This window comes from Callithrix jacchus, chromosome 1 (assembly GCF_049354715.1).
Source record: "Callithrix jacchus isolate 240 chromosome 1, calJac240_pri, whole genome shotgun sequence".
NCBI lineage: Eukaryota > Metazoa > Chordata > Mammalia > Primates > Cebidae > Callithrix > Callithrix jacchus.
In genome coordinates, this window is record NC_133502.1 from 22,080,046 (window position 1) to 22,093,941 (window position 13,896).

The window sequence follows — 13,896 nt, forward strand, 5'->3', positions numbered from 1 at the left end:
AGCTGAGGCAGGAGAATTGCTTGAACCCAGGAGGCAGAGGTTGCCGTGAGCTGAGATCCTGCCACTGCATTGCATGCAGCCTGAGTGATAGAGTGTAACTCCAACTCAAAAAAAAAAATGACACTAAGGAAGCGATGGAAGCTGTAAATACGAGCTCCTAGGTGAAAACTCTGGTGCATGGGGCATATCGTTTTACTAATTCAATATAATGACTAAACAGCTTTGCAGCATGAGACTGCCTCATCTATCTACACAGATTCTGACTCACCAGCAAGAGGTGTGAGAAAGTAATTATGGATCCAAAATTGATAAGAAACAGTCAAATAAGTCGTAGAAAGTTGTCAATATTTCATAGCTCTAGGAAAATTAAATGTGTTGAATATGAAATATAAAATTATTGGCTAACAGTATGGAACTTGGCTTGTACATAAGGAATTGAAAGAGAACAGAGAATCATAAACTGGAGAGAAAAGTAAACATTCTATTTAATCTCAGACTTGGCTGTCAGGTATTTTTTTTAAAGTTAAATTATTTACAGTTGCTTATTGTATTTAACTTCAGTATTCACATACATCCTTATAACTTCAGAATATTTTTTATTTTCACGAGGTCTCTATTAAAAGTAGTAGAACAATGTTCACGGGAACATTGAACCGAAACACACATGCCTTTTTATGGCAAGCAGAGGATTCCAATCCATCCACATGCATTTGGGAGTATTAGCTGTAGACAATGGGTCTTGCACGATCCCTGAGGAATAACAAAGTGACATGCTCCAGAAGGACTGCGCGCCTGGCAGCCCGTGAAAATGCACACAACTTTCAAAGCCTTTGAAGAGCGGCCAGACTCCCTGGGACACTGCTGCTACCTACGTTAGGCACTTGGTAAGTTTTGTTTTCAGGGGAAACGTATTCTGTAATAACAAACTACTATTACACTGGATGGAAAAATGCGTGTCTTCTCTCCAGATCTCTGTTTCTTGAGGAAGCAGGACAAGATCCGATTGTCTGTAAATTACCATTTCAGTTCAGACATTCCTCCCATCTTTGGAAGATAACTTGCCCTATAAGTGGTTCTCAATAAATAACTAATTTTAAACATGAATGAATATGTTATACTTACCAAACTCTCTGCAGCTTATGTTTCTTTGAACTCTACCAGTTAAACATGAATCTAACTTTAGCTTAATGAATTTTGTTTCAGAATATATTTCTCATAAAACAAACTTTTGAAAATATGTAATTAAGTGTTTTTGCTTTCAGTCCTTGGGTAAATTAAAGCTACTTGGTCTAAGCATTGTTCCAGTGTCTTCAAAGTCACTGTGCATAGGTCAATTGTCTTGATGTATATCACCTAAACCATATTTTTTTCCCTAGGTTTCATTTACTATTTTTTAAAGTTGATTTAATGTTTTTCAAGGTCTCCTAAGTTAGCCTCATTTCCAGATGAACACGCTGCAAAGTTCAGAAATTCATCTCTCTCTGCCTTTTCAGGCTGGAGAACAAGTTTGCATTGAGTAGTTTGACAGCAGAGATGGAGAAGCAGCCTGCACAGGATGAGAACTAGAATTATGGAGCAGTTGTATTGGGCGGTAGGTTTCCATTAAATGGATGTCTTGGGCTTGCCATCTTTCACTGTAATTGCTGTGTCCGGGAAGTTGACTGTCTCTAGAGATTAATCTATTTTAAGTTTAATGGATCTGTAGAAGCTATTGAAAGACTGGTACAACTCTTTCTCCTTGACTTTTCCAGTCCAAATGAAGACATTGCTATCGGTAACACTGCATCTGCCATACATGCCAACGTTTCAGCCCCACTCCAGCCCCAGGAGGAAACCTCCTTCCATGGGCTTTATGGATGGCAAAGCTTTCATACTAAGTTACTTGAGTTTATTAGTAACAACATACTTGTTTTCCTATGTCATACATATACACGTGTGTGTACATATGCATATGCATGTATGTTTATATGTGTGCATGTATGTGTATTTTAGTAGCTTAGTATGAAAGCATTCCAATACATAGTTTATAAGTTCGAGGTGGCTTCCGCAACAGAAATGTGTGATGCTGACGGTCTAGAGGCTAGCAGTCTGAGACCAAGGCGTGGGCAGGGCTGGGCGGGAAGCGTCAGTTCCAGACCCCTCTCTTCGGCCTGTGGATGGTCCTTATAAGTTTCTTTGAACTCTACCAGTTAAACCTGAATCTAACTTTAACTTAATGAATTTTGTTTCAGAATATATTTCTCATAAAACAAACTTTTGAAAATATGTAATTAAGTGTTTTTGCTTTCAGTCCTAGGGTAAATTAAATCATTTAGGTGACAGGCATATACCAAGACAATTGACCTATGCACAGTTACTTTGAAGACGCCGGAACAATGCTTAGACCAAGTAGCTCTAATTTACACCTAATTCACTTTCTCTCTGGGGTGTGTGTGTGTGTGTGTATATATATATATATATATTTGCACATATAGATACAGTACACACATATACAAACACAAGATATACACATTTCCATATTCATATATATAGAGAAAATGAGTCTCTTCTAATCAGTGTGAAATAATTTGTGTTATCAAACTGAATCGATACAATACCAAGAAAAAGCAAAGAAAATGCACATGCATTTATTCAATCTATATATGCATTGGCCTTACTGCAGGCAAGGTTTCATAAACTTTTATTTGAAAGAATGTTGGCATTCAAAGATGTAACCTTTGTGGATTAATAAAAAGCCAACAGAACACAGTCCTCAGTGACCTTTCTGAAACACAGATGTAAATCACGGACCTTGGGGTGGGAAAAGGTCACCTGGCTGGTGAGGAACCCAACCCACCTCCCCAGCTTCCACGTCAACAGCTTCATGTGCTCAGCTTGCTGTGGTTTACCTAGAAACACTAATGAGAAAATTCGAAAACTGTTCCTTCTCAGAAAAAAAAAAAACCATCAAAAGTGAAGATGAAAGAAGACTAAGAAAGCGATGATGTTTAATATATGTGAACTCAATAAATGTGTAAGTAGACCACTGCGTAGGCACTGGGGATACAGTGATGAACCAATTAGACATGGTCTTAGTCTTCATGGAACTTATAAACTATGCAGGAGAGAAACACAGCAAACAAACAAACAAAAAAGTCCCCACCTAAATAAATCATTTAGAATTGCTACAAGCACAGGGAATCAAAGCCGAAGGTGCTGTGAGTGAGTGTCACAGGGGGCCTGACCTACAGGAGGCATCAAGGATGACCTGTCAGAAGAAGCCACGTTTACCCTGCGTCCTGCAGGCGGAAAGGAATGGATGCTAATGGAGCAGACAGTAAGGATTCGAATCTTCTAGACCGAAGAAACAGATACAGAAATCCACAATACAGAAATCCTATGTGGGAGTCCTAACCCCTGGTACCTATGAGCGTGATCTTGTTTGAAACAGGATTTTTATAGAGCTAATCAAGTTAAAACGAGGTGATTAGGGCGGGTCTTAATTCCACATGACTGGTTTTCCTATAAGAAGGAGAAACTTGGAGACAGACGTGCATACAGGGAAGTGACCGTGTGAACATGAGGACCATCCACAGGCCGAAGAGAGGGGTCTGGAACTGACACTTCCCACCCAGCCCTGCCCACGCCTTGGTCTCAGACTGCTAGCCTCTAGACCGTCAGCATCACACATTTCTGTTGCTTAAGCCACCTTGTTTTTAGTACTGAACTTTGATGTGGGAGCTCTAGGAAACACATACAGGAGCCATCAAAAACTGAAGCCACAGAGGAGGGTTATGGGCTGATTTGAGGATTTTAGGTTTTCTGTCAGAAGTGCAATGGGTGTGGCATAGTCCAGCTTCACAAGGTGTGCCTTGCTACTATTTGGAGAACAGATTAGAGGGGAGTAGAAGTGAATGTCTGGAGACCAGCCTGGAGGCAAGGACAGAAGGCCAGTTAAGGGGTAGCAGTGACCTGGACACAGTGGCTCATGCCTGTGATCTCCCAGCACTTTGGGAGGCCAAGGCAGGAGGATTGCTGGAGGCCAGGAGTTCAGGACCAGCCTGGGCAATATAGAAAGACCCATGGTCTACCAAAAAAAATAAATAAATAAGAAGTGACAGTGCTGGAACTGAGGTGGTGGCAGTCAGATGGGGAGGAGTGGCCTGAATCAGAGTAATTTTTGTGATAAAAACAGTAGGTCTCAGTGCTGGGCCACAAACATGGTGATTGTTGTGGAAATGGTGGCTTCAAGAAGGACTCATGGGCCTCTAGTTTCCACAGTGGGGTGAATGATAACTCCTTCTGAAATGAAGAATTGAGGAAGAGGAGAGCATTTGGGATGAATGGTCAAATCAGTTTTGAAAACACTAAGTTTGCGATGCCTGTATAAGATATAAATGTAACTTTTAAATATACAGTTAAACGTCTAGACTTGGAAGTCGGAAAAGAAATCAGATCTGAAAATGTAATGAAATAGGTCCTGTTCGTATATAAATGGTATTTTGAACTGTGGGGAAAAATGAGATGATCTGGGAAGAGAAGGGCCAGCGCAGAAGCCTGAGGAGCCCTGTCAGAGGAAGCTTGGTCCCGGGTTCCTAGTCCTGGCTTTGCTGACCTCTGAAGCCAGATGATCTTTGCTGTGGGGGCAGCCTTGTTGTGCATAGCATGATGCTCAGCAGCATCCCAGCCTCTGCTCCCGAGATGTTAGCAGCCTCCTCTTAATCATGGCAACCAAAGATGTCTCCAGGCTTTGCCAAATGTCCCCTGGGGCTCCAATTCACCCCTAATTGACAACAACTTGGATAGAATAGACAAACAAAGAAAAAGCATAAAGAGTAAGTAGAGGGCAGCGTGGTGTGGCTCAAGCCTGTAATCCCAGCATCTTGGGAGGCCGAGGTGGGTGGATCACGAGGTCAAGAGATCGAAACCATCCTGGTCAACATGGTGAAACCCCATCTCAACTAAAAATACAAAAAAAAATAGCTGGGCATGGTGGCATGTGTCTGTAATCCCAGCTACTCAGGAGGCTGAGGCAGGAGAATTGCCTGAACCCAGGAGGCGGAGGTTGCGGTGAGCCGATATCGTGCCATTGCACTCCAGCCTGGGTAACAAGAGCGAAACTCCGTCTCAAAAAAAAAAAAAAGAAAAGAAAAGAGTAAGTAGAGAGGAAAGCAGAAGGGTGCGATGTGTCAGAAGCCAGGAGAAAAGGCAATCTTGGGAAAACTCAAATCACAGATGACTGCATAAAGGTCAAGGACGACGCCTACTGAGAAGGACCTAGTAGTTTCAGCATCATGATCGTAACTTTAGCAACGGTAATTTGGGTGGCTCAATGGGAGCAAGGCGAAAGTGAAGCAGATTACAATTCTATTTTTATTTATCCAATTGGTAATACATATACATGTAGTCAGATTTTAATGACATTTGTGTGGTTAATTTATTTAATGTAAAATATAGCAGATGCTATTGGTTGCCTACTCAACAATTTCTCCTTTTTAATAGAATTTCAATTTTTTCACACAATGTCTTGCCAACTTATGGGAAACTGCTCTACAAAGTCAATGGTGCAATCCCGTTCTCCTTGGCAGTGACTGGTTTAGAAATAGGCATGTGATGCTGGTGTAGTTATTGATGACATCAGAAGAAGTGTAAAGGTGTCTGGGAAACGTTTCCTGTGGATACAGACAACCGGGAAGAGACACCCACCTTTCATCTGGGTGTGGTCTCCTAAAATTCCTAGAGGATGTGGGCACTTCTAACACAACTTTTCTCCCCGCTATAGGAGAAGAATTAACTTGAGAACAAGACAAACAGTGAATTCAGCAAAAGGAAACATGGGAAGAAAATGGGTGTTTGGATGAAGAGGGAAGACTGGTTCAATCAGCCTGGAAGCCATTCATCTTCAGGCATCTTAATACATTAAACTGGATTTCCTGCCGCCTCCTTAATACATTAAATTTCCTGCCACCTCCTTAATACATTAAACTGAATTTCCTGCCACCTCCCATCTGTTTTCAGTTGTTTTAATCTGTTAGTTTGTTTATCTGTTAGCATTTATCATTGACCCAGCATCTTTTTCTCAGAGGTCCTCATTCTATTGTCAATAACTTCTGGAACAATGCCATGCTATTCCTATGACTGCTGTTCTCTTCCTAACTGGAATGGAATTCAGAGTTCCCCCATTTTACGGTTTTCCAAAATAAGGCAAGTGGACCACTGTCACCTCTTGACCGCTGATCGTTTCTCTGCCTGGCTGGTTACTTTTGAAGTCCACACCATTCCATTAGCACTTCCCTGCCGGCAGTGCTGTCTCCACTGGTGTCTGCTCCTCACCCATGTGCCTTGAGGGTTTGCACACTTGGCCCATCACTCTTTTTATAGTGTCCTGAGAGCCATTTATATCGATGATCCTTGCAAACCACTAGCTTCACACTTCAACAACCTCCAGTGGGCTTCAGCTATACCCTCCTCTAGCACCAACACTCACAGCCACACCTCGGACCTCATCGTTACCTGAAGCTGCTCCATCTCCACCATCTTAAGCTCAGAAATTCTTCCCTCTGCTGGAGCCTCCTACTCTCACTCCTGTTTACTCTCAGTGGGACCTTTCATTCTCAGCCCCTCTCTCTTCTCCCAAGAGTCCCCTTCTGGATGTAAAACACAAATAGAGGCACCTGAGAAACTGGAAACTACAATCAATTACAAGGTATTATGACCACTTACTCGCGACATTTTTATAACATCCCAGCCTGAGACCACATCTGTTCAACCATTTCAATTAAATTTTTCCCTGCATTCAGAATTCACACATCCTTTATACCTGCCTTGTCAGAAACTAAGCCATGAGTTGTCCCCACTTTTGATTCTGGGCTGTAGTAACTACCAGAAGAAAATTAGCCTGGGCACTGTGACTCCTGCCTGTAGTCCCAGCACTTTGGGAGGCTGAAGTGGGCAGATCACCTGAGGTCAGGAGTTCGAGAACAGCCTGGCCAACATGGTGAAACCCTGTCTCTGCTGAAAATACAAAAATTAGCCAGGCATGGTGGCGGGCGCTTGTAATCCCAGCTACTTGGGAGGATGAGGCAGGAGAATCACTTGAACCCTGGGAGCAGAGATTGCAGTGAGCAAAGATGGTGCCACTGCACTCTAGCCTAGGAAACAGAGTGAGTTAAGACTTCATCCCCACCAGCCAATATATATATTTCTTTTTCCAGAGGGTTATTCTGCTCTGTCCATAAAGAACCAGCCTCGGAGGTGCCTGATGTTTCTTTCCCCTAGAGGCCTCCCTCTTCCCTCTTCCTTCACCTTGCCATGCATTCAGATTCTGGGGCATGGCATGAGCATCACTCTGCAAGGTAGTGGTGGGCACTGTGGTTCACAGACCCTACAGGTTCTCCACAAGAGTAGCTTTAGGGCTTTTGGATTCTTCAGATTAGATCCCATCATACCCCCACCCCTCAGAAACAAAACACAAAAACGCCTTCCCTTTTAATGGTAATTGGTGATAACAACACACTTTGATATGTTACAATGGAGTTGCATCATTCAAACATTTAACTAACTTTTTTTCTTTTGAGACAGATCTCTCTTTGTCGCCCAGGCTGCTCAAGTACAGTGACACAATTGTGGCTTACTCCAGCCTCCACCTCCCGGACTCAAGCAATTCTGCCTCCAGCAATTCTTCTGCGTCCGCCTCCTGAGTAGCTGTGACTACAGGTGCCTGCCACCACACCCAGCTAATGTTTATATTTTTAGTAGAGACGGGATCTCACCATGTTGGCCGAGCTGATCTAAATCTCCTAGCATCAAGTGATCCACTCACCTCAGCCTCCCCAAGTGCTGGGATGACAGGGGTGAGCCACCGCACCCAGCCTAATTAACAGAAATTTGATATACCGGCTTCAGTGAAAGAATAACTAATTCAATTTTATACGAAATGCTACAACTTTATGCTGACCATCTACTCACTGAGCCTGACGGGCCGCTGTGGGGAGTGAGCCTGATGTGTGTTGTTTCCTCATCCACTCAGCTCCTGCAGCTTCCCACGTGGTCTCAATCAGAGTGAGTGTGATGCTGCTGTTTGCATATATACATATGTATTTTTTATTGCACACGGCTCTCAACACCAATTGGCGACATCATCTCTCGTTCCATCCTAGGACCTCTGCCCCGTTCCAGCCCTAGGACTATCACACTCACTGAGAGAAAGTCTGTGTCAGCTGAGCACAGTGGTTCATGTCTGTAATCTTAACACTTTGGGAGGCCAAGGTGGGCAGATCACCCGAGGTTAAGAGTTCAAGACGAGCCTGGCCAACATGGTGAAATCATGTCTCTACTAAAAATACAAAAAAATCAGCTGGGCATGGTGGCATATGCCTATAATCCTAGCTACCCAGGAGCTGAGGCAGGAGAATCACTGGAACTCAGGAGCAGAGGCTGCAGTGAGCTGAGATTGTACCACTGCACTCCAGCCTGGGTGACAGAGCAAGACTGTGTCTCAGAAAGAAAAAAAAAACAAAAAAACATGGTTCACCCACATGGCACCACTACAGGGACTCTTCAGGAATAAGTTTGACCGTATGTGATTTTTTCCTTTCGTGCATTTTTAACTCATCTCTTCTTGGTTTGCATCTCCACTTTATGACACTGAAAGACCCCTCACTCACCAGGGAAAAGGATGGGAAGACACAGAAGCAGGTGTCACGTGGATCAGCCTGAACATGAACGTTTTACATCAACTAGACTTTGGGACCACCCAGCGGTGTGCCTTCTCATGGGGCATCCACCAGCTCTCCATATTCCTCAGGATCTTTCCCAACCTTCACTGCCATTTCAAGGCCTGGATGCTTCTGTGGGCCCGTCCACTACCACTCAGCAATTTCATCTCTTTTGAAAATAAGCAAACATAACTCATCAAGCTCCTTGAGCTCCTTTTAATCCACCTCCAAGAATACGCATAATTCTGTTCGTTTGTTTGCTGCAGAGTGTCTATTTTTCTAAGTCCAACAGCCCTTTCCTGTACTTACAACATTTTTAATATAGTAAAATATATAAAGCATAAAATTTACCATGTTGGCCATTTTTAGGCATGTAATTGAGAGGCATAAAGTACATTCAGAATTTTGTGCCACCCTCCATCTCCAGAACATTTTTGAATGCCAAACAGAACACTGTACCCTGTAAAAAATTAACTCCCCAACTCCTGTGTTTTTGAGGGCATAAAATACTATACATATTGACTTCCTCTCTATATAATGTATTTCTTTGGTCTATAAATATTTCTATCTCTCATTCTAGAATTGGCCTTCTTTATTCTGCTTTGCCATTAAAATTCTACCCTATTTTCCTTGACCTCTTGTCAAGCAGAATTCTGTAATATTCAGTCCCTTCATCGGCTGCCCATGAGGCCACCGTCACCTGCCCTGCTTACTCCTCTTCTCCTTCCTGAAACTGGACATGACTTGGCAGCCAAGGCCACGCTGTTCATACCTGCATCCTTAGTGCTGGGTGCACCATCTAATAGTATTTGCTGGATGAATGACTGGAAGGAAAGAATCCCCACAGCTGTAAGAACACTAGCTGAGCCCTGCGCTAAGCCACTTCCATGAGTGTGTTTCATGGCGGGCAGCTGCTGTCATTCATTTTATTTTGTAGGTGAAGAAACTGAGGCGTAGGCCACTCAACTAGACCATGGTAAAGCAGGGGTTTGACCTTCTAGGGCTCTGACTCCAGAAACTGTACTCTCAGCTTTTTTACCATTCTGCACCTATGTAGTCACTGATAAATTAACCTTCTTCTGATGGTAATCTAACCGCCAAAACTTTTGCAGGAAAAAATGCTTAGATTCCTACGCAATCCTAGCACTTCATTAACATCATCTATTGAGTGAAAAATGTAAGTAGTATTTGGTATGTCTGTATAAATTGAGTTCAATTTTCTAAATTAGTATTAGAAGTAGAAAAGTAATAGGTTAATGAATACAAATACATGGGGGCGGGCAGAAGAAGGAAAGCTATTATTTTCTTTCACATTAAAAAAAAAGTCTTTGTACATTATGGTAAACTATCTTTACCAATTATTCTGTTTTCCTTGTAATAGAAGTCGACCCCATGCTCACAGACATCCAAGCCTGATCATTTGACTTGACTTACCCTTCGGCCTGGATCCACAATGAGGAGAGGCAGAGCAGACCCAGGCAATGCCGCATCTACCTGCAAGTGATATCCAGTGAGAGCCAGACTAAGTCTTTATGCTAAGTCCTTGAGATTCTGGGGCATAACTTGTGATTCCCAGCAGGACTTAGTGAAAGTTGAGTAATATACAAGTTGTTATGGGTCAAATTGTGTTCCGCAAAAGATGGTGCTGTCCAAACCCTAGGGGCTGTGAATGTGGCTTTATTTGGGAATAGTGTCTGGTCTTTGAAGATAAGCAAGCTGAGATGAGGTCATCAGGATGAACCCTAACCCAATATGACTGTCCTTATACAAAGAGGAAATCCAGACACAGAGCATGGAGGGAAGATGGTGTGAAGAGGCGCAGTGGAAGGACCACCACCATCTCCAAGCCAAGGGATGCCTGAGGTCACCAGAAGCAAGGAGAGAAGCCAGGAACAGATCCCACGCCAGTGCCTTCCAAGGGAATATGTCCCTGCTGACACCCTGATTTCTGGCCTCCAAAACGGTGATGCGATGCGTTTCTGCTATTTTAAGTCATTCGGTTCATAGTACTTTGTTATGGCAGCCTTAGTAAACTAATGCAAACTCTTATCTCCAATTACCTAAGGTCTTGAGTAACCTGATGTTGTTATTTAGAATTTAAATGTAAAGAATTTTCCAAAGTTAACCCTTAGAGGAAATACCAATTGTTCTAAAAAGAGCTAAATAGAAAATTCCTAGGACATCAAACTTGTTAAACTGTGACTTTTAACTTGTTTGAGAAAGATGTAATAAATGAGGATTTGGAACCACAGGGAGAAGTCACAATATCAAGAAGATATAGATTTTAATCCCATATGTGCATTAGATTAATTTTCATTTCTGTGATTTTTTTTGCAATAGCAAATGAAACACTGCGAATTATATATTTTTCTCTAACATTCACTGAAAATATTTAGGATTTATGCATTTTCTGTATAATAAAATGGAACTGTAACACTGATCTCTTTCTCCTCTCCCACAGGATAAAAACTCATTTTCTGTAGCTCACATGCTATATGTGAAAAACATACAGTCCTTGTAAAATGCTTTAGAACCTAGGTGAGCACCATTGAGAATTGGCTGAGCTTCTTCAGCACCAGTTTTTAAAAGGTCTATAAATTTATTGCTGTGATATCTTGGTCTTCTAAAAGCTGGGCTTGTAAATGAGACACTGCATGTGATTTGAAGAACACCTCAGTGTTCAGTACAAGCTGTTCTTTACCTTACACGAGGCAGACACTCAGGGTCTAATTGTATAATACTTAAAGCATTGCATATTTGAACTAGTAAAGTCAAGAAGGCTGAAAGATTGATCCTTTTTTATTAGCCAGAGCAGATTTTAGTGTATCAGATTAGCTGAGCACTGCAAAAGATATTGGTAAGTTGTTCCTCAGGTGGAAAGGTGGTAAAGGTATTAAAATTCTTCAGTATCTCCCCAGAGCCTCAAGAAAAAAACAAATTTATAGCAAGACACATCTAAGCCCTCTGAGAGCTGGTCTCTGATTTCCTCTCCAGACTTATCTGTCTGACTTGCTACAGCGAATAAAGGGGATATTTTCTAGTCACCTTTTTCTGGATAACTCTACCTTTCCTGATTTACCATGCAGCTTAATTTTAATTAGGGTAATTAATTCTGTCTGCAACAACTGAAAGACACGGCAGTCTTCAATGGCTTCATGCAGAGTATGAGTTCTTGTTTAGAAAGAGCCCAGGGGGGTGGGCGTAGTAGCTCACACCTGTAATCCCAGCACTTTGGAAGGCCAAGCCAGACAGGTGGATTACCTGAGGTCAGGAGTTCGAGACCAGCCTGTGCCAATAGGTGCCAACATGTGCCAATATGGTGAAACACCGTCTTTACTAAAAATACAAAAATTACCCGGTGTGGTGGCACATGTCTATAATTCCAGTTACTTGGAAGGCTGAAGCAGATTTGCTTGAGCCTGGGAGACAGAGGTTGCAGGGAGCCGAGATCATGCCACTGCACTCCTGCCTGGCTGACAGAGCAAAACTATGTCTTAAAAAATAATAATAATAAGCCCAGGGTGGGTCTGCCTGCTGCCCTTCATTTTGCATTCACATCAGTTTGGACGCAGGCCTCCCAGGCGTCCACGATAAAGGAAGAAAAGGAACAAGAGGCGCCAGGTGCTGTAGCCCAACCCTCCTGAGGTCCCCAGGCAAGAGATGCACCTCACTGCTAGGATGGCACAAAGTAAAGGGGAGCACATGGCTCTTTGAGGGGCATTCCTCCCTGTCTGACACCCCAACCCCGGTCTGCATGGCATTGGCCAAAGCTCGTACCACCCAGCATTGCTACTGTCTTCCTTCCTTATTAGATGATCAGTGCCTCAAAATTTGTTATTTGTTTTATCCAGAGCTTATTTGTTCATATCCAGAGCTTCCAGCAGCTTCCCGGTCATATTTTAGGTGCTCAATAGCTGTTACAACATAGAACAAATGGATGGATGGATGGATGGAGGAATGGAGGAATACAATAGGGAAGGAAGGGAGGCATGTATAGATGGATGGATAGATGAATTAATGGATATATGGATGAGGGAGGAAGGGAGGGGTAAAAAAGGAAGGAAGGGATATATAGATGGATGGATGGATGGATGGATGGATGGATGGATGGATGGATGGATATATGAAAAGATGGAGGGAGCATGGGAGAAATGAATAGGGGAAAGAAGGAAGGCATGGATGGATGGATGGATGGATGGATGGATGGATGGATAGATGGATGGAGGAAAGGAAGGATGGGTCATTGAGCCTGTGGTATTGTGGGGCTGTTCAACACCTATAGAGAACATTTCTTAGACCCATTACCTTCTTGAAAACTCTTGCTGTGATTGGAAACCTTCTAACATTGAGAATCCTGGGTCCCCAGTGTAGAGCTCAGGAAACTGAGTTTTCTCCAATCTCCTGTGCAAGCAGAATACATGCATGTGATCTAAGTTTCACTAATCAAATAGACGCACACAAGACTTTAATGCAAAGAGGCAAGCAACACAAGGCAACAAGCACTGCATCCCCATTTTTGCAGGGGATGGAGTTAACACAATCAACTTTGTGGCATCCGTGTAAGCTGCAGTGATTTCACAGGAGGTGTAATGGAGCTCCTGATGTAGAGGAAAGATGTAGAGACAGCAGTGCTGAGCAGCCCAGCGGAGGTGCTGTCTTCATCAGGCAAACACTGAGGGGTGATGTGGGCATTATCTCACAAAGGTTAGCCTTGGATCAGGTTCTACAACCCTCCCAATATTCCTGATCCACCCAACATTTCTTTAATTAAATATCTTTCTACTTACAAAAAAAAGAGTCGGCTTTCATTGTATGCAATGAAGAACCAACTGAGATCCAAGAAAATAGCATGTGGCCACAGGACATTGGAACTGAAAGAGACAGAAAGTATATGTGTGCACATGTATCTGCGTGTGTGCGTGTGTGCGCGTGTGTGCGTGTGCGTGTGTGTGCGTGTGTGTGTGTGTTAGGAGAATCAGTGGGGAGGGGAGCAGATGTAGAGGGAAGCAGTAAAGTCATAAAGTTGATAAGAGTGCCATATGGGCATCAGAGGTAAACTTTGCCAACTTCATTCTCACTGTAAGTCTTTATTTTGTTCCTGTGAGGTGTCACGGTCATGCTACATCACAAGACTTCAGAGATAGTGGCTAGTTTCAAGATTTATCTATTTAAGTCATGCCTTGTGTCTTCAATCTACCAT